Here is a 26,128-nt window from a genome sequence, read left to right on the forward strand (position 1 = left end):
AGACATCTTTGCAAACAAGCTCTATGGCGCAGTTGTTTCAGTTCCTCGTTCGTTTAGGTAAACATGATTGGGTGTGTAGCTTTTCTTGTTCTTATTCTCCTTTTTAAATATATTTAAGTTAGCTAAGGCAGAGGTATTTGGAGATTAGAAACAACGCTTTAATGAACCGCTAATAAAAGTAGAAAAGTTCAAAATCGATGTAAAACAAAAAGAAATGTAAAATAGGTTCTGATCTTTCTATAAAGAACGTAATTTCTCAATTACACTCAAGAATGGCTGATAGCGATTTTAGAGAAAACGTGTTTACAAAATTAGACTTTCTTGCAAAGATATTTCTATTAAACATGTCATTTTCTCAACTACCAGCATAGATAGATCTCTATTTACTTTGCGAGTGCGATTTAACGAATCGAGTGAAATCATTCGTGTGATGTCTGACTGGAGATGAGCGAGCCTGGCTAGCGCGACGTCCCCCGCCCGCCCAAGCCGCCCAACTGCTGACTATAAATAGGCGGTTACACAACCGGGCGATGCACCGTCCGGTTCAACCACTCTACGCTCAATGATGAGTCTCACACTCAAACGGGAATTAAGTTACAAAGAATTGATCGGTGCATATACAGGATGATTGATAATGGATGTAACAACATTAAAGGGTTGAATGTATAGCACATTTGAAATCAATTAATGTAATTAGGATTATTAGATACTAAAAATAATTATTGAAAACTTTATACTGTCAGAAGCTTTTCTCCAGTCGCATTCGAACAAAAAAAATTAGTGTAACATATATAAAAGTGATCTCTTTATTTTCAAATCACGGAAATATGTGTAAAAGCAATAAAACATATTATTGAAAAATAAGCTAGACTATGCTCATATATGTTATTCATATTAAAACACGAGCTAATCAATTTTTAATTTGTACCAGAAACATAAATAAATGTGAGATATAAATCAAAATGAATACACATGAGTACAAGTTTTTTTTTTAATTAAAGCAAAGTTGATCACAGGATCGCCTCTTATAATATTAATGAAGTTGTCTAGACAGTAAACAATGTTTGCAATGTCTAGAAACATTAACGTAAAGCATATGTTAGTCGAGAATTGCAGATATACAGGATGATTTGTGATAGGTGTAAAGAAGATAGCTTTAAACGGATGAATATATAGCTAATTTGTCAGGAAAATCTTTAGATATATTACATCAACTACCAATCATCTGACAGATTAATAACTTCTAATCAAAGATTGCACAGATAATAAACAATAATTAATTTCAATATATTACAATACAAATTTGAAAACGCTTTTTCTAACTATATTATGATTATGTTGTTTATTATTACTGAAGCTTTTTTATTGGATGGGTCATATAAAACCTCTTTAGATTTTTATTTGTTTTTTATACTTTTTAAATTAACAGTTTGTGTCGTGACGCAGTTTTGAATGTTCGTTTGTTCTGTCAGTCTATTATATATTAGTTTTGTAAAATTATGATTTAATTACCACCATCATTTTTATTTATTAAATTTATTTATACAGTCCACACGCTCGCCAACATTTTTATGCTTCTACACCTGGGATATAACTCAGTTATTTTAAAATGAACATCCTATAAAATTGACAATTTGTTTCATGTAAACTGTATTGATTTTGATAATTAATTTATAACTCGATTCAAAGGTATTTAAAAAAAAATATAGAAAATATTTTTGATTATAAAAGCTTGAACGCAGTGTGAACGCAGCTTTATACGCTAGTGAACATGTAGCATTAACTCGCTGGTAAGGCTAACAGGTCTACAAGGCGACACTTCCGCAATACATAATAATAAATGCACAATAATGTCGTTTAAATTATCGGCGCGGACGTCCAATGCCGACAACTGGTCTTTTACTCATCTACCCTTGATCGATTCAACCCTGGCCGCTGGATAATTTGACTTGCGCAGGGAAATTACTATCTACGACCACCCAACGACTCGCCACTTGCCACGAATTTTTTCGTCGAAATATTAATGACTGAATTTCACTTTGTATTTTTGTCAACTTACCGCTTTCATTTATATATCTATATGCCTATATCTCTGTATTCCTTAGACATATATAATAATAATTGTTATTAGACTTAAGGGTAAAGCATATGTATTATACACGAAATTTAGATGTAAAAGTAGACGAAGTACAGAATATATAAGGAAAATAACAAATTTGATTTAAATTTACGTGACGTATACCAGTATTCGAGTCTTAACTATTTCATGTATATGTTTATAGATATTTTGTATACAGCTTCGTATACAGGGTGATTGGTTATAGGTGTAAAAGGTTCAAAGAGTGAATGTATTTATTTATCAAAATTCAATGGTTACAGAAATAATAACGATTACAATATATAAAAATTATATTTGTTTACTGTTTGTATATGTATTGGACAGTCGCATTCCAATGTAAAAATATATTATGTAATATATTTCAAAGACACAGTGATCGCTCAATATAGGTTATTCGAAAACTATATTCAATAACAATCAGAGACGATATCTAAAAAATGTAAATATTTATCAACTATATTTCACATATATAACAGTTAATCTTCGTTTAATTCATCTAATCGCAGATGCTAGTTAAACGCACGTTGCAAGTTAACGCAGTTTAAACTCCGGTTAAGCGCGCGGCGCGTCCGGCCGATGCGCGCTTTACTCTTTTTGCATTTGTTCTTGCAGCTAACTTGGGAACGGCTTGACCCATTTACCGGGAATAGACGCAGCCGAGTTCGAACGCGGGGCCCATCGCCCGGGATCATCGCGCAGTTTTACAACGCTCTGCGAAGGAAATATCACTTCAAATAATTAATATAGCATTACGAAACATATTCCGTATAAAAATAGTTTTATGAGGAAATTAACAAGAACTTAGCTCACATATAAGATTTAAAGGGGTAGCGCATATTTGTCAGCAAAAAGAAATAAACCTTTTACAACTATTTCCAAATATATAAGTTGGTCACTCTGAAACTCGATTGGAAAGCGATGGGTCAAAAACTTTCGGCAGCACACACTCTACTCTTTTTGGTGTACATATAATTGATAGCAAATATAAGTTCAACCCCTTAATACTTTTACACCGATAACCAATTAAAGTATATACTTGAGGACGATTAGTGATGAAACCATGTCTTTATTACAGAAGGTAGGTTATCTTTTATTATAGATTTACCCCAAATACATTAATTTACCTACTTAAACACATAAATGAACTTTAATAGCAATGACGGAGATATAATATATATGTATATATATATATATATATATATATATATATATATATATATATATATATATATATATATATATATAGATAGATAGATAGAGCTCTCTCATCCTTCGAGCGAGAATGAAAATAAAAATAGTAAATAAAGAAGTAAATAAAAAAAAAATATTGAAAAATATCTCCATGTACCAAACACAAGAACGAGAGGTCTTTATATATATATGTGTGTATATATTGTACCACGTCCTTGTATACGATAATTAAAGAGGTTACTCATAGGTAGTTTAGAAATTTAATGACCTATATACACCATTTTATCGTATGAAAATGTAGAGAACTTCTATTACGGATCAACAAACTTCTTAATATAAAGAAGTGCCTTTTTATTGGTGTTTCCATTACGGATATTCGGTCATTAAAACTATTTATGTCCATATATGTATATATATACACAAATAAACACACATATATATATATATATATATATATATATATATATATATTTATGCTCACTACTTATCAGTGATCTTGAATTTGTACGAAACGACCCAATGTCGCCCGTTACTGTGTGTGTGGCTCAATCTCCGGCACTCTCACTGTGCTGCAATATTACGAGAGATTATATCACCTTATATTGCTGTCTTTGTTGTCAACTTTTTTATCACAAAAATGTCGCAAATGATCTAATCATTTGTGATGGTGAGCATTCACAATAAGCTAAGTTATATTAACTTAAAATATATAAAATGATCCGTTTAAAAAAACTGAACTTTTTACATTATAATACGTATTTTTGTGTGGCCTTGAGGTGGTTTTTAATATGATAAAGTATGTTAAGGTAAATAAAAAAGGTTTTACCTAAAAAAACTTAAACCTTTAATAGAAAATACAAAAAAAGTTAGTAAGATATGTATTCTTTTATCAAATCTATAAAGCGATAGTATTTTCTGCCAACACGAGTATATTATTTGACTTGTCATTTATACTCTGTGTATTTATTGCGATAATATTTATTATCTATATACACATAATAATTGATCTGGTTGTAACTGGAGATATCCGATGAAAGGAGTTTGAGATAAATGTATGCGTGTTAAATAAACGATCACGAATATTCTTCACCTAATTGATTTGTGTTTATACGTATTGAATAGTGTAACTGTATGTACGTATGTTTATATTGGCTCCACGAGCAGTTGTTGCTATAGTTAGCAACCATGTTCTAGAAAAAAATTTATGGTTTCGTAATCGACGATGTACTTCATACATTTTTATATGGATAAAGTCATGAAATTACTAATATGTCGACAAGTCACTTTTATATTTTCAGTTTTAGTATTCCTTAACAAATCCCACTCATCTGGTTCAGAGTATATTACCTGAAAGACCATCTATGTTTCGGTGTATGTTTAGCAAGGTAAATTAAAATATTTTTTTTTACCGCGACACAGTTTCAGTGTGTCTTTGTTACTTCTAGATATGCGCCTCTGTCCGACGCTCCACCCATAACATATTTTAATTTATTTTCTACTATATCTCTGCTTGAAACCATCTTAAGAGAAAATCGTACGAAAAGAGTAATTAAAATTGATTGTTTTTTGTCTAAATCAGGGATGAGTAACACGGGGGCGCTTGCGACATTTTAACACGTATAAGCAGCCCACCAAGCATTCCGAAAATTAAAATTATTTTATTGACTTTCTCCCATCAACATGTTATAAATGTAATTGTAATAAAATGGTAGTACATACTAAACCGAAAGTGTTTGTGACTAGTTACTCACACAGCGACTTGTTGAACACGCGTAATTTTGCGTAATTTTTTGTATTGCATTATATACATATACATACATGTATATGAGTATATATTACTACTAAACTGCAACTAGCCGAAGTGTTTACAGGATATCACTGAGTTTGTATTTGTAAATCATAGCTAGGAGAATGAGTATTGCCCTCAAAGCACGTAGTCATGCATATTTAAAAAACGTATTCATCATTTTTATTTCTTATTAAAATATTGCATTATTTGTTTAAGCATATAAATAATTTTAAACGAGTTTTGACCATTAAAAAAACGTCTAACCCATAGTAATAAATTCGACTAGTTGTAACAACGCAATGACTGACTATAGATCATTCATTCAAGTTTTATTTACTATGAATATACATAATAATTATGTGTAAAAACACAATAGTTAATTAAACTGAAATATAACATGATAGTGAAAAAGTTGCGCCTTATTTAATTCTTAAAATCTTTATCTCCATACAAAGGACGGCGTCGAATTTTTTACCATGGCAACACAAAAATCGCACGTCAATCTGACAGGTGACAATAGCTGACCGCGGGCGCGCGACCTTTAATGGCGCGAAATAGAACGCCCGTGACATTCGGCATGACATTTCAAAGTCGACGATCGCACTTAATTTGGGCTTGTTTGTACTTCGTTTATCATCGTAATGTTTTATTATAAACATTTCGTTTCAAATGCGAGAAATTTTCTTAAACAACTTTTTTTAAATCAAAATATAGCTAATAAAAACATGAAAATGAGATTAATCATAAGTGTATTAAATCAGTTTCAGAAATTATAAACAACGTATTGATAATATAATAAGAAAAAGAGTTTGAAAATTTTGATTACTACAAAATATTTATTGTTGAATATCTGGTCCCATAGACTTCGTACTGTGAAAAGTTATTGCCCTGCATTGAAATAGAAACAGTGGCCAAAGTGAACGAAGAAAAAGTATCAGCTTACAAATGTGATATACATTCTTCTCATCACACTTATAATCAATCACCCTGTATAACAAACAAAGAATAACAACAACAAGAAAAATAAATGTTCTTTGAAACAAATATTTTTTATTTTGACTAGTGCATTGTAATAAACATATATTTAAATTATTCTTTACGCTCTGATCTTTCCTACTTCCGGAGAAATTTTACTGCCAGAAAAATTTACATCATATACACCTTTCATTTCATATTTTCTATTTTATTTTTACTTAAAATATTCATCTCGAGCTGCTGGTTTGCGACCCCTGTTTTAAACTATAATTGGTGTTTAATTTATTTCCATAATCACTCAATTCCAAGTTGCATAGCGGCCCGAGTCCAGTTTAACATAATAAGTTGAATCGGAGGGCTATCTTACGTAATTCAATATCGTCCACTCTCGCTTTTTCGCTCTAAACGGCGACGCTCTTAATTTTGGCCGGAACAATTTTTGTTATGCTGTCATTTTTATATTTTTTACTGTTAAACATGATAGACAAAAGTATCGATGCTATCAAGCCAATATCTGATATATAAAAAATATGAAGGATTAAAAAAAAACTACTCCTGTTGCATATTTTTTGCATATTTGCAATCCCTTTTGAGTAACACATTTTAAGAAATTCCTGGAGGCCTCGACTTTCATTTTTATAATAGATTTTTTTACCGAATTGAGAGGTCGCTGGGTTTTTTGCAAGCAATATAAAGTCTACAGGGTGAAACAGTAAACAATAATTTATTTCAATATGTAGTTATATAACTTTGAAAACGATTTTTCATACTATATTATCAATATGTAATATATAATACATTTAAAATAAAAACTATTTATATTTGAATAGTGTGTACCGTATATAATTTGGTAGCAAAAGCTATAAATTCATCACTTTAAAGCATATATGTAAACAATTACATAAATGTATACTCGCAAGAAAATGAATTTCGACTTTCACAAGGTTAGGCTTCAACTTATTAAGGTTGTCTAGGAACAACGGTGGTTAGAAAAAATCTAGAATCAGTTATGAAGCTTCGCCCAGGTGTGCTGGGTTCTGGTTTTCCGCCTGCTTTCACCAACACTTCCTACCTGCATGCCCAATAGGCTGTACTACGGATACAGCCTTTTTGTGATATACATATGAATCTATGTATAAATAAATCTTGAAATTGGTGCAAAACTTGAGAATGGCTCGTGCAGTTTGGACCTTTTCATAACTTTATTAACAACATGAACTTCATTATAGATTTAAAAATAGAGAATGAAATAGAATAATTGCAAAAAGGATAGTCAAAAATACCTTCTTTTAACTCATCGGTATGTAGCCGTCGAACGTTTACGGTTAAACAAAACCAAAAAGACGAATTCAGAAAAAATATTTCGTGTACCATAAATCATTACATTGGACATACAATATTATTTTAGGATTCCAGCCCTCTCTATTATCGGAGCGTTACATTATTCTGTAAATGAAGCTATAATACATTTTGCTATAAAAATCATTTCTAAAATGTTACATAATAATAATATAAAATTGTGCAATGATTGTAAATATAATTGAACATGATTAGATAAGAACATGTAAATATAAAATTTGCAAATGTATCCTAAGTTTCCGTAGTGTAGCGGTTATCACGTGTGCTTCACACGCACAAGGTCCCCGGTTCGATCCCGGGCGGAAACAGATTTTTATTATTTTGCTCAAAATTCTCATATGAACTTTTAAACTAAATATCCATTAAATTTTCTAAATTTAATATATAGTAAAAAAAATATTTATATAGATATTTCTATTACGGAAAAACTTTCTTTTTAAATGATACTAACAAAATATAATTGTTAATAAATATTTCATAAAACTTAAGATTTATAATAAAAATGTTTTTAATTTTAAAATAATGTTGACATTCTTTCAAGGTTCTATAGACATATTACCTAGACATTAGTAGACTATACAATGAACAGACATTATCTTCAACACAATTAGAACATTATATATCTATAAAAACAGATATCGCAAATAGCTCTGATATAAGAAAGAAGCAATGGTTGCGAAACGTACTGCAGTTGACCGCCGAGGACCTTTTACACCTTGCGTGACGTCCACGACATTCTGTTCACAGGCAACCTGATATAAAAATATATTGTAGTAGTGATTATAAAGACTTTTTGTTCAAAAGTTTATATTTTAATTTAAATCTTTTTACATATATATATTTAAAAGTGACGCCAGAAAATCTTGAATCATAATTAATAATAATATTTACATATAATGGTAAATAACTGTGAACGTATGTAATAATGTGTAAGTGTGTAACAGTAGTGAACTTTAGTGGGCAGTGGACGCAATGACTTCGAAGCGGCCATTTCACCGCCGCAATGCGTAATCCGACATAACGCGAGTAAAACTTCATATAAAGCAAACGCAAACGCGTTTGTTACCGCGAACGCGCGTTAGACTTGCGCCGGAGCAGTGAAAGTACTTTCGCGCGCTCGACGCCCCGGTCGTCGACCCACGGCCGCGAGGGAGACGAAGCTATACGAAAGAGGGAGACGTGCGTATTTCTGTGAGGAAAGCCGCGAAAAACCCGAGTGCAAGGCGCGAAAGTTAGTCCACTAGGAAGTTGATCCGATAGTAAAGTTGGAAGAAATTTTTATGCGACCACCTTTATGGCTCCGATAAAAGTTACATTGTTTATGGTACACCGTCCACGCCTACACAGGATTTCCTTAGTGTTTTCCGAAAATCGAGTACATTATTAATTTCAAAACGTCAATTAATCATATGACATTAAAACCTATAATCTTACAGATAACATATTTATGACCGCTCGCCACAGATTATATTCAAACAACAATTTCTCTAAACGATTTTTCGATTGTACGAGTTATAAAAAATAAATATCATTTATTAATTATAACACATTTTGTGTTTTACACGGAAAATATTATACGATTTAATAACATTTACTTGTATTTACGTGTAGTTTTGTAATCTATATTTTCACATGACATCATTATGTAAATTTTGAAAGAAACAACAAAAAAAATAGATTCGCTAATAAAAAACTACCACAGATAAAATAGATAAATAAGAATAATCTCTGAAAACTCATTGCGGCTACATTTTTTCGATTAAATTCGCGCCATTTTTTAAGTCAAACAATAAAGTTGTAATGACTTCTGAAGCAAATGTAATATAGACAAGAAAATTTATTTAAAACGAGTGGCAACATCGCCTTGATCGACGACGTGGCGGTTGTCTATGGAATTTAGAGCGTTTTCCGCGCCGTCCACATTATAATTATATAAATAAAGCTTCGTTCGTTACCGGTGCGATTATGTCATGCCGCTGCAACCTATTAATACCGATCCGAGATGAACAAACCCTGGATTTATTCTAAACATTTTTTTCTGATAGACAGACAATTGAATCGGTAGCTTGAAAATTATTTCGTTGATTCAATTTGGAACGAAATACAAACAAACAGTGTTACTGCCTTATTTAAACTACTAATTTTTTAACAGAATATTTTGAACATAAGGTAAAATCACAATGGTAACCAAGTATAGAAGCATGTGGTCATATCTCTTTACCTCTTCCAGTGTATATTCTAGAACAGAAACACCAAAACTGTTTTTCTCAGACTAATAGACTAATTACTTTAGAATTTGAAACTTTCGGGTTTTTCCTATGTTCATATTTCCTACACATGTTGAAGTATATATATATATATATATATATATATATATATATATATATATATGTATATGTATATATACACATATATATATAAATACATATATGTATATACATAAATATATAATTACCTAAACTGTTTCGTTTTGTATATATAATATAAAAAACACTGTTGCAACTTGATACGACGGTGGTGGCTAAAAGACGCGTCTTTATTCATCTTCCAATGCCTATTCAGTCTTTAAATTGGCCCATAGAATAATCAAATAATTGGCACATAATCTTCTCCTTAGTCTTTGCGAAGTTTCAGCAAAAAAAGGAAAAAAAATCCCGACTCGCGCATTCAACTTTGTCTATTTTTCTAATAGGCTTAGTCGTCTGTCCTCTTGACGTTGTGGAACACACGCCTAGACCAATGTGTTCAATTATCTGTTCCGTATCAACATATTAAACGGTTATTTATTATCTACAAGTAGAAATGTATAAATATCACTAAATAAAAGAGGTTTTATACTTGACTCATGTATGGCCAAATATAAATGCCGGATAGATCATTAATTATGTATTCAATTGTACTTCTATAAAACTGTATACGTGTGCTTTACTCATTTTATACATAAAAACAATGGTTAAATCATATAATATCTACGAAATCGCAACCGCTAACGTCCGTGTAAAAGTCATTTTTTTAGTTGTTTTTTTTTTATTTTTTAATCAACGATTGTCATTAAGAATAATGAAAACTCGCAACACAATGCGGTGAGGCGGCCTCAGAATTAATTGCTGCCTAACAAGATTGTTCTTTGCTTTTATTGCTCGCTCCCGTGAATTCTGCGTTCTCATGCACGAAGATTATCTATGGTACGGTGCAAGATGGCGGCGGAGCGCGGGAAATTATTATTTACAATTAAAATTTTTTTTTTAGGCATTTAGACAATTTAATGAATAATTATTGCAGTTCTACCACTACAAATAAATATTTTACATTGATATTCCACTGTCCAAATAAAAGAAAAAGTCCAGACTCAAAAAATATCTAACCTACGCTTTATTTTACATTGCATGTAATGGTCTCTTCCTAATCATGAAAAAGGTTATAAGCGTGGAAAAAATACATTGACAAACGTCATCACATAAAAGCCAACGCTGAAAAATTTACATTTTTCTATCCTTACAATTTGTAATAGAACCTTTTGGTATTCTATTTCATTATAACCTATATATGACATCTTGAAGGCAACATATTCAGACGGCAGAAGCTTAGAGAGGCCATCCGGCTATTATCGTTTTACTATGCACCATTCAAGTCCACCCTTTTCCCTTTCTTTCTCCTATTTAGTTAATAATTTATCTATATAAATTATAATATAGAACTACGAACGTAGTGTTAATATTATTATAAAAGGATACGCTAGAATTAAAACTTGTTATTCGTTAGAAAGCATTATCCCCAGTCATAAATAAACGCTTTTGTAAAAACTAAAATTTATTGTTTACATATTTTAATATCAGATAAAACAGTTGTCATTTCGTGCCTACGTTTAAACTGACACTAGAAAAACTGACTTGGGACTAAAAAAATGGTACAGTTTTATAAATATTCATAAAAAGGACCAAGGAAACCGAGTATTACCTAAAGATAATAATTTTACGTTACATTACTAAGGAACATTGGTTCATACACAATAAAAACATAAACACAACCTTAAAATTAAAAAGGGATGAGGATCTACTTCTCATTGCAGGACAAACTGTCGTAGCATTTTGAGCTATAAAGCTAAACATTTAGCTTTTTGCGGAGCAACCTTTTTGACATACATAATTTCTAGTTCTGATATTAAATTCATCATTTAAACACTTGAACGCCTACTGCAAGGCATAGGTCTCCCCTAAATAAATCTATAGGCGGATATACTATAGCTGCCATGCTTGGCATCTGGGTCAGCGATCGCAATGTGGCATTATGGTACGGAAAGAACACCGCTGCTCATCCTCTGGAACCTTCTTTGTGTATGTTGGCAATTCTATATTATTAATGCACAAAGTTTGAATTATATAAGATCGCAAGTCTTAGTCCTCTACCACTACTTTTCGATTCTTATTTTCGAGTATAAATTAATAACTGCACCGCTCGTTGTTATAAGCATAAACGTCTTCACCCGCTGCCGCTTGTGACTCGAGGCGGCATATAACCGCTGGACGTCGCATATAATTGTTTCGTAGAGAGTGAAAGTCCCATTAATTCGACGGCGGATTTCTTTACCGTACCCATCTTCGTCCGTACGAGCGTTGCATTATTTTGGCAGAACCAACTACCATTTCGCTACGAAATAAAACTAGATTTTTGACAACTAAGTGATCGTCTCACATCCGAGTAAATATCTATATTACGTACTCTTACGTAGATTTTTTTGTATTATTTCAGGCATTAGTGATTATTTTTAAAAACAAAAATGAATTTTTATAATTAACAACAAATTTATCGAAGTGATATCCTGACATCCTTACTCTGAAGGTCCTCATATAAAAATAAATTATACGTAATAATATATTAATAGGTAGATGTTTGTCTACATACAGATTGTTGTATTTATATAAAGCGTTGAATTTAGTGAGTGAAATGTTTAATAGCACGAAAGTATATTTAACTTTTAATTCAGTTTTACTAGCACATTTATCTTGTTTTTTTCAGTTTACGTTTAATAAACCTCAAGATTAGGGTATTTCAAAAAAAAGTTATATAAGACCTAGTACACTTGATCATCTGTCTGGTTTAGTATGTTAAGAAATATTGTAATCTATCTACACATAAAAATTAATTAGAAAAAACTATTAAGTATTCATTACGTATACAACTTGCTACGCAAATAGCCTATAAATACTGAATCGTTGAAACTTACGCAATTCAGCTCCTAAAGCGGCACGTGGACCCGAATACGCGGCCCACGAAAAACAAACTACCTTTTAGGCTGTCAACACACCGGGAAATTGAAAAATGGTTAATTTTATAATAAAAACTTCTTATTAATTTTTATTAAGCGATCTATCTCATTTTATATTAAACCTTCGTTTAAACACACTAGCTTAATATTTTTTAAATTCCTTTTACTCACTCTTCTGGTTATCATTTTTGTCGTTTGAACTAGACACAAAGGGATAAAATCTAGGGAAACTACCAAATGACATAATTATATTAAAATAATGTTAACTCAATAATCAACTCAATGTTAATAAAGATAAATAAAAAGATAGATATAATGATATCTATAAGAATTGCAAGCAATAACATTATATTTAAGGTTAACTAAAGCCTTAATTAATTTATGAATAAATATTATGATCCCAGTGTGCCCCCAACCCACAGGCAGGGCTGCACGTGGCACGAGCCACGGATCTTGCCCTCCCCGCCCTTTATCGATCCTCGCTACTATCGGGTGGGACCTTCTACGTCAATGCGTAGCTCCGTAGCCGCGTAGATGCGTAGTAGACCAAATACTTCGAGCGTTCGACCTTTGTTGCCAACGCGACCTCATCCGATACGAATATTATATTAATATATTGCTATTACGTAACATTTACCTGTTTTTATATTTATTTTATATAATATTCGTTTAAGTCAAGGATAAAATACGTCATTTGCATATTTTAATAATATACACGAGGCATTATGGACAAAAGCCTTTTGAAGGTATTTCCATCAAATAAATCACTAATATATTTTTAAAAAAGCTTATATAAAAACCACGCACTTATATTATGATATGTGTACCTGAATATATTGACGCGACTTATGTTCCAACAGATGGAACATTTGTCACGAGCATACGTAATAGAATTTATAAACTATGCGATTCAACCGTAGTACATGTGGCTACGAACAAAGGGTTGGCGTAGCAACGAGCCCCCTCTGAGCGTAGTAGTAGCTACGTCATTCATACGACTCGATACACGAACACGCAGCGGCGGTGGGCGGGCGGTCGCTATCAATGGACTTAACACCCCTCCGTCGTAGAGGGACCGCGATATCTCTTATCCGATTACGTAACCGTACATTTGTTTCTTTCTAACAATTTAGGCTTCTATATATATATTTTAATGTTTTACTTTGTTTACAAATTAAGTTATTAAAAGAATTACGTAATTTAATGTCTTTCTTGGTGTACGCAACAGAGATTATATTTTTCCAAATCTCTGGCTCTGGGAAAAATCGGAACAAGGTAAAATGTATTTTTATATAACATAATATAATTCACACAGTTTAAGAAGACCGATGACAAAGCAACTGCGTTCTTTATTCTCCATGATACAGAATGATTTTTTCGGTTATTTTGAATTTAATACTTTACTTACACTGTTCAAAGAAATGAGTGTTTTTTTTTCTATTTATCTTACAATATTTCTTTAATTCAACGTCGTCGAGTCGTACATCGTACTTCTACAGGGAGATAGTAAAGTATAATTAATCTATTATATATTTTCATTACATTATGTTTTAAATCATTGATTTTAGAAGAAGGTGCCGTCGCTTCAGCCATAGATGCCCACCGTTAGGCGTAACCTTTTTTCAAAGATATCTATGAGAGGATATACTAAATATAATCGTCATGCTTGACAGGCGAGTTGGCGATCGCAGTTTATTATGGTCTGCAGAAGACGCTGCTGAATATCCTCTGGAAACTTATTTGATGAGCAGTGGTAGACCAATATAATTAGAACACAGCGTGTGAACTATATAGAAGAAAGATAAAGACGCCGTTTCAGAAATATATTGTAGAATTATATTGTAAATAGAATAAAATATTAAAATCAATTTTGTATAGCACGATTGCCACCGCCATATCCTAATTGGTTTCTTATTTATTTATAAACAAACATAACTTCAAATTACATTGCAGATGTGGTCGGGTATAGTTCCAAGTCAATTAAATTGAATAAACATACAACTTGTACAGTTTACTCTCCCTGACGAATTGGTGGGTTGTTTCGATATTTAGGAAAGACGGAGGAGGAGTGGGAAGAAAGGTAGCGTTGCCAAGCGACCGCGTACTGCCGCCTACTTTGAGAGGCAATAAATAAATTCTGAGAAGTTTACTTCACTAATGATGTCGGGGAATTGTTGCTGCCATAAATTCTTATTTAGCTTCAAATTGTATTCCGACATAGCAACGAGAGTAGAGTAGTTAAGCAAAAAAATTTTTAGTTACTTTGGTCACATCATAAAAACCTCACAATAATTCATAAAAAACGAAGTCTAGTGTCTAGTGGCTAGGTTTTGTGGATAGGCCCAGTACTTTTTTTAAATTCATATTGTATCGTTAGGGTATTTTGCTTACAATATGTTTTTTTCGCGTTTACTAAGCGCAGGCACCCGTTAGTGGATTACCGCTATTTCATACAGACGTTTCTTCTCCCAGCTACGAGTCACGCGACAGCCTTTTTCTATATTTTTCTTATAGGTAACAGTAAGTACAACAAAAATATATAAATATAATAAATTATAATTTCTGGCACTAAATTCTACAATCACTTCTACATTGCATTTGTTATATTTTTCGTTAAATTCCTTGAGGTTATAAACAATGTGCCGGGCCAGTTACTATTATCTATTTGTATATAAATCAAGGTTTTCGCGAAAAGTTTAAATATATCTTTATACGAAACCACCTAGAGAACAGGAGATATATGATTGGACAGATATAAACTGATCCTCATCAGAGACGACTGCTTGCTGTATAATATTTGCTATTAATAGAATTTACACAGTTTTCTAGTTTTTCGTTCTAACCATTTCAGTCTGAAATAAGTTGATTATATAACTAATACTCAATTCAATTTCAAATTTGGGACACCAACAAGAAAATTAAGACCGAAGAAAATTCCTCTACACCAAACTTTTAAAGAAACTATTAAGAAATTTAAGACTACTACAAGGCATGTTACATCACGCGATTTCACATGTCGTTAGGAGTTTTGATCCCAAGTTATTTTTAAGTGATTGCTTCCAAGCATATATAATTTAATATGATTCGCATTAAATTATGTATGTATATAGGCCCTGTGCCTATATATCCGTCCAAATACAAAAAAAATACTATCGATTTATAAAACCTCCATATTAACATTCCAAACCTTTTACCTGATCTATAATTATCATTGAATATTCCACACATTGTCGTGGTATATAATTATCGTAGAACTTTCCGTTTAAAAGGGTCGCGGTAAAATTCTCGTAGCACTGCTACGCCGTAGCAGTTGTGAAAGTTTAAGAATGTAAGTAATTAAGTATATGTAAACTTTACGTTAATTATACAATGTATAATTTGGACGTACAAGTTAATAAAATACCTTAAAATTATATATGAAATTTTTAAATATAAAATTATATATATAAAAGTATACGAGTAGATCAAAAGTTTAGATCAACAATAACAATGTAAAACTAATTAAAAATACCTTTATTACTGGTGGCAAGTTGAAATGGCAGTGAACCACATATGGTGCAGTAAATATGGCCGCCGGAGTCTTAAGGTTCTATATGAAGACAACTAACAGGCAAGCGCACCGTAGAATGAACATCCAAAGTATGGACAGACGATGTAATTAAGGTTGTCGTAAGATGCTTCGAACCGGTCTTATTATAAATCTATTTGAGAGATAGAGGAAAGGATAGATAACATATAGGATTCCACAGGTGAAATTATGAAGATGTCTGCTGCTAAATATATTAAGTCATAAATTACTAATATAATAAATGCGAATATAAAAATATGAACATGTATTTTTGTGTGTTACCTTTTTTATAACAACCTTTTACCGGTTCCTATACACCGTCAAAACCTCTACGGTTTAACGTCACATACCTTTCAAGTTTTTGCTTTTACTTATCGATTACCTTTTAACGTTTTTCTTTGACTACAAACTATAGAAAATTGATTTTCGGAACCCGAACTCTGGCGATTTATTCCAGTAGTTGATAAGAATACTTTATTAAGCAACAATACTCTGATACATAATTAAATACAGAAATGATTGGAAATACGTGTAAAAGTTTAAAGGGTTGAATATATAGTTCATTTGTCAGAAAATATCTGTATAAAGTGATTACTATGAAATAGGTTGCATTAATTTTTTTTTATTGAAATGCGACATACCCGTCACTTCTACCAGTATGAAGTATACAGGGATAGATAATAAACAGTAAATAAATTTAATATATATTATCATTACGTCATTATTTATTAAATTATTGATATTTTAATACCGTGTCGGTTCAGCCATAGACGCCGATCGTAACGTGTAGACTTCCCCTAAAGATATCTATGTGGGGATGTAATTTAATCGCATGGCAGGCAGGTTGGCGATTGAAGTGTGTTATAGTTCTACGCACAGGACGCTGCTGCCCATCTTCTGGAAATTTATGAGCATGATAAGCAGTGGCAATCCTATAAATTATTGGACAAAGTGTGTATGTCAGGAATCGAACCCGTGACTTACCATCACAAGACTCAGTCCTCGGAGCAGTGATGAACGAATGAATGAATGAATGATGAATGAATGAGTCGTACTCAGTGTGCACCATACATTATTTGACAGCAAATGCGCTAAACATTCACTCATTTAAAACTTTTATACCTATTTTTAATATCTATGCATACAATATATATTCGGAAGTGGTGTTCTAGGAAGCAAAGAAAACTAGCAGACGATTACATCATTATTAGCTAATTCAATCGAATATAATGATAATAAAAATGCATTTCTACGACCTCTCGTGACACGGCGCTCGAGAAAGCTATATCTATGAATATTATTAGAATAATTAACACTGTTACCGAATTATGAATTCGACAGTTATAATATTTTAAAATTACCATGTTTATTAATGAAGAAATTAGAAAATTATCAACTTTAAGTTGCCGGATTATTTTTAACTTCCTACTCATAAATATATACGTATATTCCTCATAAGGGCGTTAAACAATACATATAAGTTATTCGGCTACGAAATTTTCGCAACCAGCTTTAAATTCTAAAAGCTATAGTTTTTCATAGTTTTGTTATAGTTCTAATAGAGTTAAATTATTGATTGACAGCTTATTCTTTATTAATTAATATATGGTATTCCTATCCAAAAATCAATGAATAAAAAATAATAAATAACTAAACGATAATATCACTTTTTGATAGCACAGCGTAAGTCACGGGTTCGATTCCAGGATAATAATCTTATATAATTCACACTTATCTCCTATTTTTATAGGATTGGCGTTGCTGAAAGCAAAGAGTCTTGAAACATTTACACCTATTTTAACATTCATTTATTTTTTTATAAAATATTAATTACTACAGTGACAAACGATAAAAAATAAATTATTCAATATAGTCAATGGAATAATAATCTTTTGTTGCTACTATTTCCTTTAAACGCGTATATTGCCATCTTGACGGACTAGCAACGATGTGTAACGTATTAAAAATATTTATTGAGCAAAGATCATTGTAAGATACAGCCTTGATAATTTTTGTAAACAGATTATATATTCAAAAATTGTGAAGTAATAAAATTTAATCAAAGTCAGGACGTAATATATTTTAGTGGCGACTACGAGTCGATAGACGCATCGTGGGCAGACCAGACCACCATTAGGCAGACCGATGATATAGTAAAGGTAACGTTAGATTGTTAGTTGCGGGCACCATCAAACCGCTCACTGTGGCGAACTTTGGAGGAGACCTAAGCCTTGCAGTGAGTGCTTATCGGTTGATTTTGTATAACTCGAACGGCAGTAGCCTTTTCTATACTGTGCCCTAAGATTGTAACTAATAAAAGGTTCTATATCCGGCAGTTCGTGACGATTACTCGTATATACCATCTTTACTGATATATCTCTAAACCGAAATATTTTATAGATACGTCACATCTAGTAATACGTGGATGTATCGTGAGTTTCCATAACATAATAAGGATAATACAGATAATTTCAAAAGTTAAATAGGTTTGTGGAAATTAAACATATACAAATTAATGGTCGGTTTTGATTCCACAGAATAAAGTAAAGCATGTCAAATAAAAGCTCTAAATCTAATGACTAATAAAAATAAAAATATTATGCACCAACTGCCGCTAGATATCTAACGATGTCAAAATGAATTTGCCAGTCGAAGCCCAATAGAAAGTAAGAAAAAATTAATACAGACAGATTATTTAATTTTCTTAATATTAAACAACGAATATTTTGTTCATTGCAAAAACATTAATAACAATTCGTAGTCATTTTAGTCCACTTCAGTCACCCTAAGATATTTATGGGGGATATATGTCTCCACGCTTAGTAGAGGACGCTAGTGTGCATCCTTCGGAAACTTTTTTATAAGCAGTTGCAATCGTGTATAATTAAAACTAAAAGTGAGTATATATAGGATTGTATCCCGATAATCAAATTCGCAAGTATAAGAACTCTATCTATAGGCTACCACTACGCGATATAATAAATAATTTGGTTAACATAAAACGCCTTTATTATTTTGATACATTTCAAATGTTTTCCAGCTTTGGACAGATGGTGTAATATACAATATAGTATATAAGTAAAAAAAGAAAGACATTGTTTTTTGTATTTATCACGCAATATTTATTTAATTAGCATCCTTCGATTTAATTGTCCGTTGAATATATGTCAATTCGTTTTCATGTGAATGCAGATTATTATATTAGCAAAGCACGGGTAGTTTAAGAATGCATCAAAAGAACCATCGAAATTACTTGAACTACATGTTAGTCACAGACAGTGGATTTTCAAGTGAATACGTGCATGTTGGCACATACCCGATGCGCGGTCATATGTGCGACGAAGGACTTCATCACTGCCTTAATCAGGCGCCCGCCCGCACCATATTCGTTGAGCATTCGACAAAACTTAACTCTTAACGTAACTTGAGATAACTTGATATATCTTACATATTATTATTATAATTGCAGTAGCCTCTATCAAGGTGAATTTTGGTTGCAATTATCTAAAATAAAAATTTTAAGACCTTGTCGACCAATCGGTCCTATAAAAAACCTACGGGGGAGACCTATGACCAGCCGTGGATGTCCGATTGCTGAATTGATGATGATGATAAAGCTTGGATGTTTTTGTTTACTCTGTGGCTATGGACATCTTTATATTTTTATAATCTGTGCTATTTAATGCAATCTCGATGTCGACTGTTTAAAGTAACAGTTTAAATACATCTTCTAATATTTGGGACAGTCTTCACATTTTTTTACTTGAGAAAGAAGCTCTAGTTCTATTTTTATTATCACTTGCAATGTACCCAGCTGCACAAAAATGTTCTGAATTCAAATTAAATCGTTTAATTTTGAGTGCTTCCTTTTTCATATCATACTCTTCTCAATTGCTGTCCGTTAGGTAGGTATTTCTTTAGCTTATAATCAGAGGTCAATTTTTAAAAAAAATATAATCTATCATATTCCACAGGCATTAGCGTCTGTGCCTTTGTTTTGACATTTAATTACTAAGTCTCTCAAACTATCTCTTAACATAAATCGTAAATTATTTGTAACTAAATTTCAACTTTTTTTTTAAACACTAGTATTTTGTTTATTTTTAATGACGCTCTAAGGATGACATGTTCTTAAAATTACAGTTTAATGGTCAATGTTTTACAGCCATAAATAAAGATATGTAGCAAAAAGGTTGTTTAGCCTACTTTTGATTAACTAAAAAATATAAATTATTTACGCGAAGTCTTAAGATTTCGAAGTGGAAAACACAGAGCAGTTATCACGGTGTAGAACATCCACCTACAAGGTAGACAATCAATATCTATCGAATCAATAGGAATATATCTAGGGGATGATTTATCATTGAAGTTATAATGAAGATATTAAATACAAATCGGCTCAAAAATAATTAAAAAACATAATTAATTTCAAGCTGTAACTACATATATATATATATATATATATATATATATATATATATATATATATATATATATATATATATATATATATATTGTAATCTTGTAGCCTGTCGTGTCAAGTGCAAATGCTCGATCGGTGTATCCCGTACTCGACAATATCCTTATCTGAGACCTTTCCGAGACGCCTTGGAACTCTGCAACATATTTATTGCGTACTTTTCCATTGACATATCGATATATAGGCGTGACATATTTATGAACTCACCTGGCTGTGTGACCTCAATACCCTAGATTCATATTTAAAAAAAAAACACTCACGGCCACGTTTATGATGTAATAAAATAGGTGACAAATGATCGTTGATCGAACTAGAGATCAAAAGATCCCCAAAAATATCAAGGTCACCGACGTAGCTCGAAGAATTGCTCTTGCAAACCCTCAGTTGAAACTTTGGTCGATGAAGTCGCAGGTCATTAGATGCAGCGTGGGTAGGCTTTTACTAGATGGACTGTCGAAACAGTCAAGGTCGCAGGAACTCGCTTGATTCAGGCAACCCTGGCCCTCTGTAACGATCTCAGGGAAAAAATCTACTGCCTTAACCGAGATAGAGCTATTTACCAAACGATGTCTTGCATATAATATAGACGCCGTAATTTCAAAGTAAAATTCCGAAAATTCAATTACTAAAGTGACCATCGCTTCTCCTTTTTATTAATGTAATAATTGTCATGAATGGATATAAATAATCCGAAGAGTGAACTTAACATAAATCAATATAGAATTAAAAAAATGGCCGCCATTTGTAGTTTTATACTTCTCAGACAATAATAAGCAGTAAGGTTAGGTATTTTTCCGTTCCATTTAAAAAATACCTTTCCATATTGCTCCGACTACCGGAAAAAAATTTAACTAAATATTAAAATGGCAACATGTTTTCCTGTTACTAATTATTAGTTCAAAAATATGAGTTATAAATAAATCAAACGCAGTAAATAAAGTGCGCATAGTTTTAAAATGTTACACAACAGTTCCATCTGTTCCACTGACCCACATTCGGAGGATACAAATTTAATTGATAAACTCTACCGAAACGGCGTGCATTAAATAAAATATTATGTGCATTAGCGATACGAACTAAAATTGATGTACTACATTCCACAGATTATCTTACACGTTCAATATTGTTTTACAGATTATAAAAAATAAATGTCATCACGAGACTTACAATTAAAAAAAAATCTCTATAAATTTCATTACAATTTTTCGGGTTCGAATTACAAATGATACATTTTTTCTAGAAACTTCTAACTTGCATAACGGATGTCAAAAATAACAGATAATACATAACCGGAATTACGCAGTGGAATCGAATTTGCGACCGTCGTAATGCAGAAATAACTCGTGGCTTTACATCGGAATTATTTTTATACCCGAGTGACCTCAGTTCATGAATGTAGTGCCAATGTCACCGTATCTGGGTCTATGTCAGGCGACCGCGGTCGGCCTTAGCGCTGCCCGACTCCCGAGACCACTTTGCCGCCTTATATGGCCGTTTCGGAGAATATCATTTCATTTTTCGGCGCTAAATTACATCACGAACACAATACTAAATATTCCTTGAATAAATGACAGATGACATTGACAATGGCGCGCATTCTTAGCCTATGTACTCTATGGTCGAATGTCAAAACTTTTCAATTCTTTTTCGTTGCGTTAGCTACACGGTTTTGGGTCACGGCCGATTTACGATTGCAAACGAAAAAGGCTAAACGTATTATTGTAATCATTTTATATAAACTCTGTCTGAATGTCTACGTTGCATAATACTTAATTCTATTAAAATATGTTTACAGAATCTTTCTGTGAAATAATAATAAAAAAACTCATTGTTTCATTTAATTAATTCCAAAGTCATCCATCAAGGTTGCTTGCCGCCAAGTCAAATATAAAAGTTGATAAAATCACTACGCCCGATATAAAGATCGTATTTTTCCGTTGTTTTTTTTATAATAATCTGGATTAACTAACACAATTACTGTCTTTAGAAATATCAAAATCATTATTCTTTATTTTTAATATAACTTATTGAATAGTGACCTTACTTCACCGTATAATTTTACGTCTTATTACGTCTTATACGAAATTTTTGATAAGTAAGATCTTTCAAAAGTTAACAACGCTGATATTGATATAAAATTGCGATATTTAATTTGTGTTCGTTTAAATTTTATTAATCATTTTAAAAATACACAACTCGTGAAGGCGGCCGCGCTAGTCTTGAGGGCGGCCATGAGCGTAACCTTGCTAGCTCTCTCCCGCTCCGACACGTGCGCGCGGCTATCTCCGTCCTGCTCTAATTGGATGTTGTTACTGACACTGCCGGATTCCGGACGCACTACGGTGCGATCTAAAAAAAATAACTATTCTACGACTATACTCATTGCAATAATAATTATTAATGTAAATATTTATCTATTATTTCATGATTTTTCTATTAGTTCATCATTTCAGCTGATAGACATAGACACCCATTTCAAGACATAGGCCTCCCTGCTACCCTGCCTTCATCCAGCGACTTGCGCCGACCTTGACTATGAAGTCAGTCCAACTAGTAGTGTTCCCAACGTGGGGCCCACGCCCCACAGGGGGGACATTTGATCGCCAAAGGAATTCGAAAGTGCACTCGACACGTGTTTAACCTTTTCGCTTTAGCATAAAAATTATGTATGTTGCATAAGGAGGCGTAAGAATCTTAGGCACATAAAGGTGGGAAAATACTGATCTGATGGATTTTTTAATCATTAACATTTAAAAAGTAAATTTTCATACGTTTTCTAGGTTTTTCCAAATTGTATATACCACAAAGTTAACCTTTTGGCTAATTTTGATTTCTGATAAATATATAATATATATAAATGCAAATAAAATTCTCACTTGGACTTTGATTATTTTGAAAAAGTAATTTTAATATCATTTTGGTAAAAGAAATAGCTACTTTTCGAATTTATAAAGGTAAGGAAAACCATGGGTTCATTTATTACTGTTATTTATATCAAAACACGTGAGAGTAAATTTTCAACAATTTTATTTCTATACACGCACGGAATCACGTGACTTACACGTCATTATATAAAAGTAATTGTCGTTAAGAAATATCTATCATATATTATTTTTTATTTTAATGGACAAAATTATCATCACCTTCATCATATCAGCCAATAGACAGCCATTGTAAGGAATAGCTCTCCCCAAAGATCATCACCGACACGTCCACATTGAGCGATTTCTTGCAACCGTGAGCATGTCGTCGATCCATCATGAGGCACCTATGTATGCCAAAATTAAAATCGAACAGCAAAACTTCACAATTAAAAAAGATACCGTAAATTACGTTAAAAAATCATATATTATGTATACTAAACGGAAAACCGATATCTAATAAGGGAAACGTCAGAGCATTGAAACTGGAACGAGTTGTGAAACAAATCGTTGAGTCCAGCCATTGTTCGAAAATTAAACTCCAAGAACGCACAAATGCATCGGTACTGTGCCAATTTCACAATACGCCCTGAATTTTTGTGCACAGCAAGCACACTTAGCGCTAATGCGACGAAATTTAAAAACAGTAAACAATTTCTACAGTTACACGTATTGTAAAACACGCATTTATATTCAGCGGTTTTATAGATGCTACGGCCTTGAACAATATACCTGTAAAATAATTAAACTAACTTAGTATTGAATATTTTATAACACCGAGCGGTGGTAGCTCAGCGGGTAGAGGAATGAGGATTGCGATCGTAGATCACGGGTTGAATTCCCGGGATACAATTTTATATAATTCACACTTTGTGCATTAATTACATAGAATTGCCACTGCTCACAAAACAATTCTCAAGAGGATGGTCATTAGCGTCTTCTGCATACCATAATATCACACTGCGATCGCCAACCCGTCTGCTAAGCCTGGCAATTAAGGTATATTCCCCCATAGGTATCTTTGAATAACGCCTTTACTTTATTTACACGGTGTACGCATTGTTAAAAATAAAAATAAATGAAAATCGCAATTAGACCTTTGAACAAATACATCTTCATTTTTCTATATACATAATACCGGTATATATGACAGGTATGGAATCGAAATTTTATGACGGAATTCTATTTCTTTTTGCGTATCTTCATGGGCGTATATTATTTTTAAACTATAATTTATTGTTATTATTACTGTCATGTCATATCTCTTGAAAAATAATGACAGAAGTTGAAGTTAACGAAAATAAATACGCTAAAATATTTGTATACTTGATGATATAAGGAACAGGATTACTGCATTATTTGAAAACGAAGCTTGAACCCTGAAATGCCTGAGAGAAAATTAAACTGAAATAACTTCGTAACCTGTACTAACGTCAGCAACAAGTTACTTCGATAACGTGAGACAATCTTTAAACAAATCAAATTTATCTTATTATCTTTCACTGCTAGATATATCTATCAGCAGGCCTATAGATCTTAGCCTATAGGTCTTCTCTATAGATTTCCAATATAACTTGTTTTTTTTGGCTCTTGTTATTCCCCATATGTATGCAGGAACAATTTTTCAAATAATTTATTCACTTTCTATTTTAATTTCCTTGCTCTTCTTTCATCATTTTCCATTTCTCTCACTCGTTCCTCTTTTTCTTTCATTCGTTTTCATTTTTTTTTCCTTCAACATTTTCTCCCGGACTGCTTTTTACAATTACTATTTTATTATTTTTGTTTATCTGTATTTAAGCTGTATAGTTTCTATTATCTTTAATATCCATATCACAATTTTTATTGTTTAAATCTTTATCACATATTTTTATTTACCCAACAGGACCTGTTTAAAACGGCTTACTTCCAGCGTCTTCCAGCAGCCTTAAGAAGGTTGTATGTCCACTTATGTACGTGCTACGCTGCGTTTGCAGGTCCGTGGTCTCTGCAGGTCGTCGTTACAGCCGATAAACGCCCACTGCGAAGAGTAGGCTTCACTCAAATGTATATACGGGGAGTATGCCGTAATAGCTGACCTTGACAGATGCTATTATCCAGCATGAGCAGCAACATTCTTCTATAATTAATGCATAAAGTGTGAATTATATAGAATTATATCAGCGGGATTCGAATCTACCACTTAAGATTGCAAGTTTCAGTCATTTACAGACAGAACCTTGATACCCCAGCTATCTGTTCTTCACGCTATGCAGCCTGTCCTATATCATTTAACTTATCTCATTTACGAATCCCTTATTCTTGATTTGTTTCACTACAATAATGCTAAGTATTATCACGTACGTTCGATGAATAGATTATAATTATATATACAATGTAAGGAAAGCTAATGAGCCATAAGGCATTTGATTGTCAATTATCAACACAGGTAAGGTTTCTTAAACATAGTATGTATTATAT

General features: G+C 32.3%; 1 non-coding gene across 1 annotated transcript; it reads left to right on the forward strand.

Moving 5' to 3' along the window:
- Positions 1 to 7,668: 7,668 nt before the first annotated feature.
- On the forward strand, positions 7,669 to 7,741 carry TRNAV-CAC (transfer RNA valine (anticodon CAC)). The gene has a single exon. It is a non-coding gene; the product is annotated as a tRNA-Val (tRNA).
- Positions 7,742 to 26,128: the final 18,387 nt, after the last annotated feature.

The sequence above is a fragment of the Battus philenor genome, unplaced genomic scaffold (genome assembly GCF_028537555.1).
Source record: "Battus philenor isolate CCGP_79_NKW_IND1 unplaced genomic scaffold, ilBatPhil1.0.hap1 SCAF_5, whole genome shotgun sequence".
NCBI lineage: Eukaryota > Metazoa > Arthropoda > Insecta > Lepidoptera > Papilionidae > Battus > Battus philenor.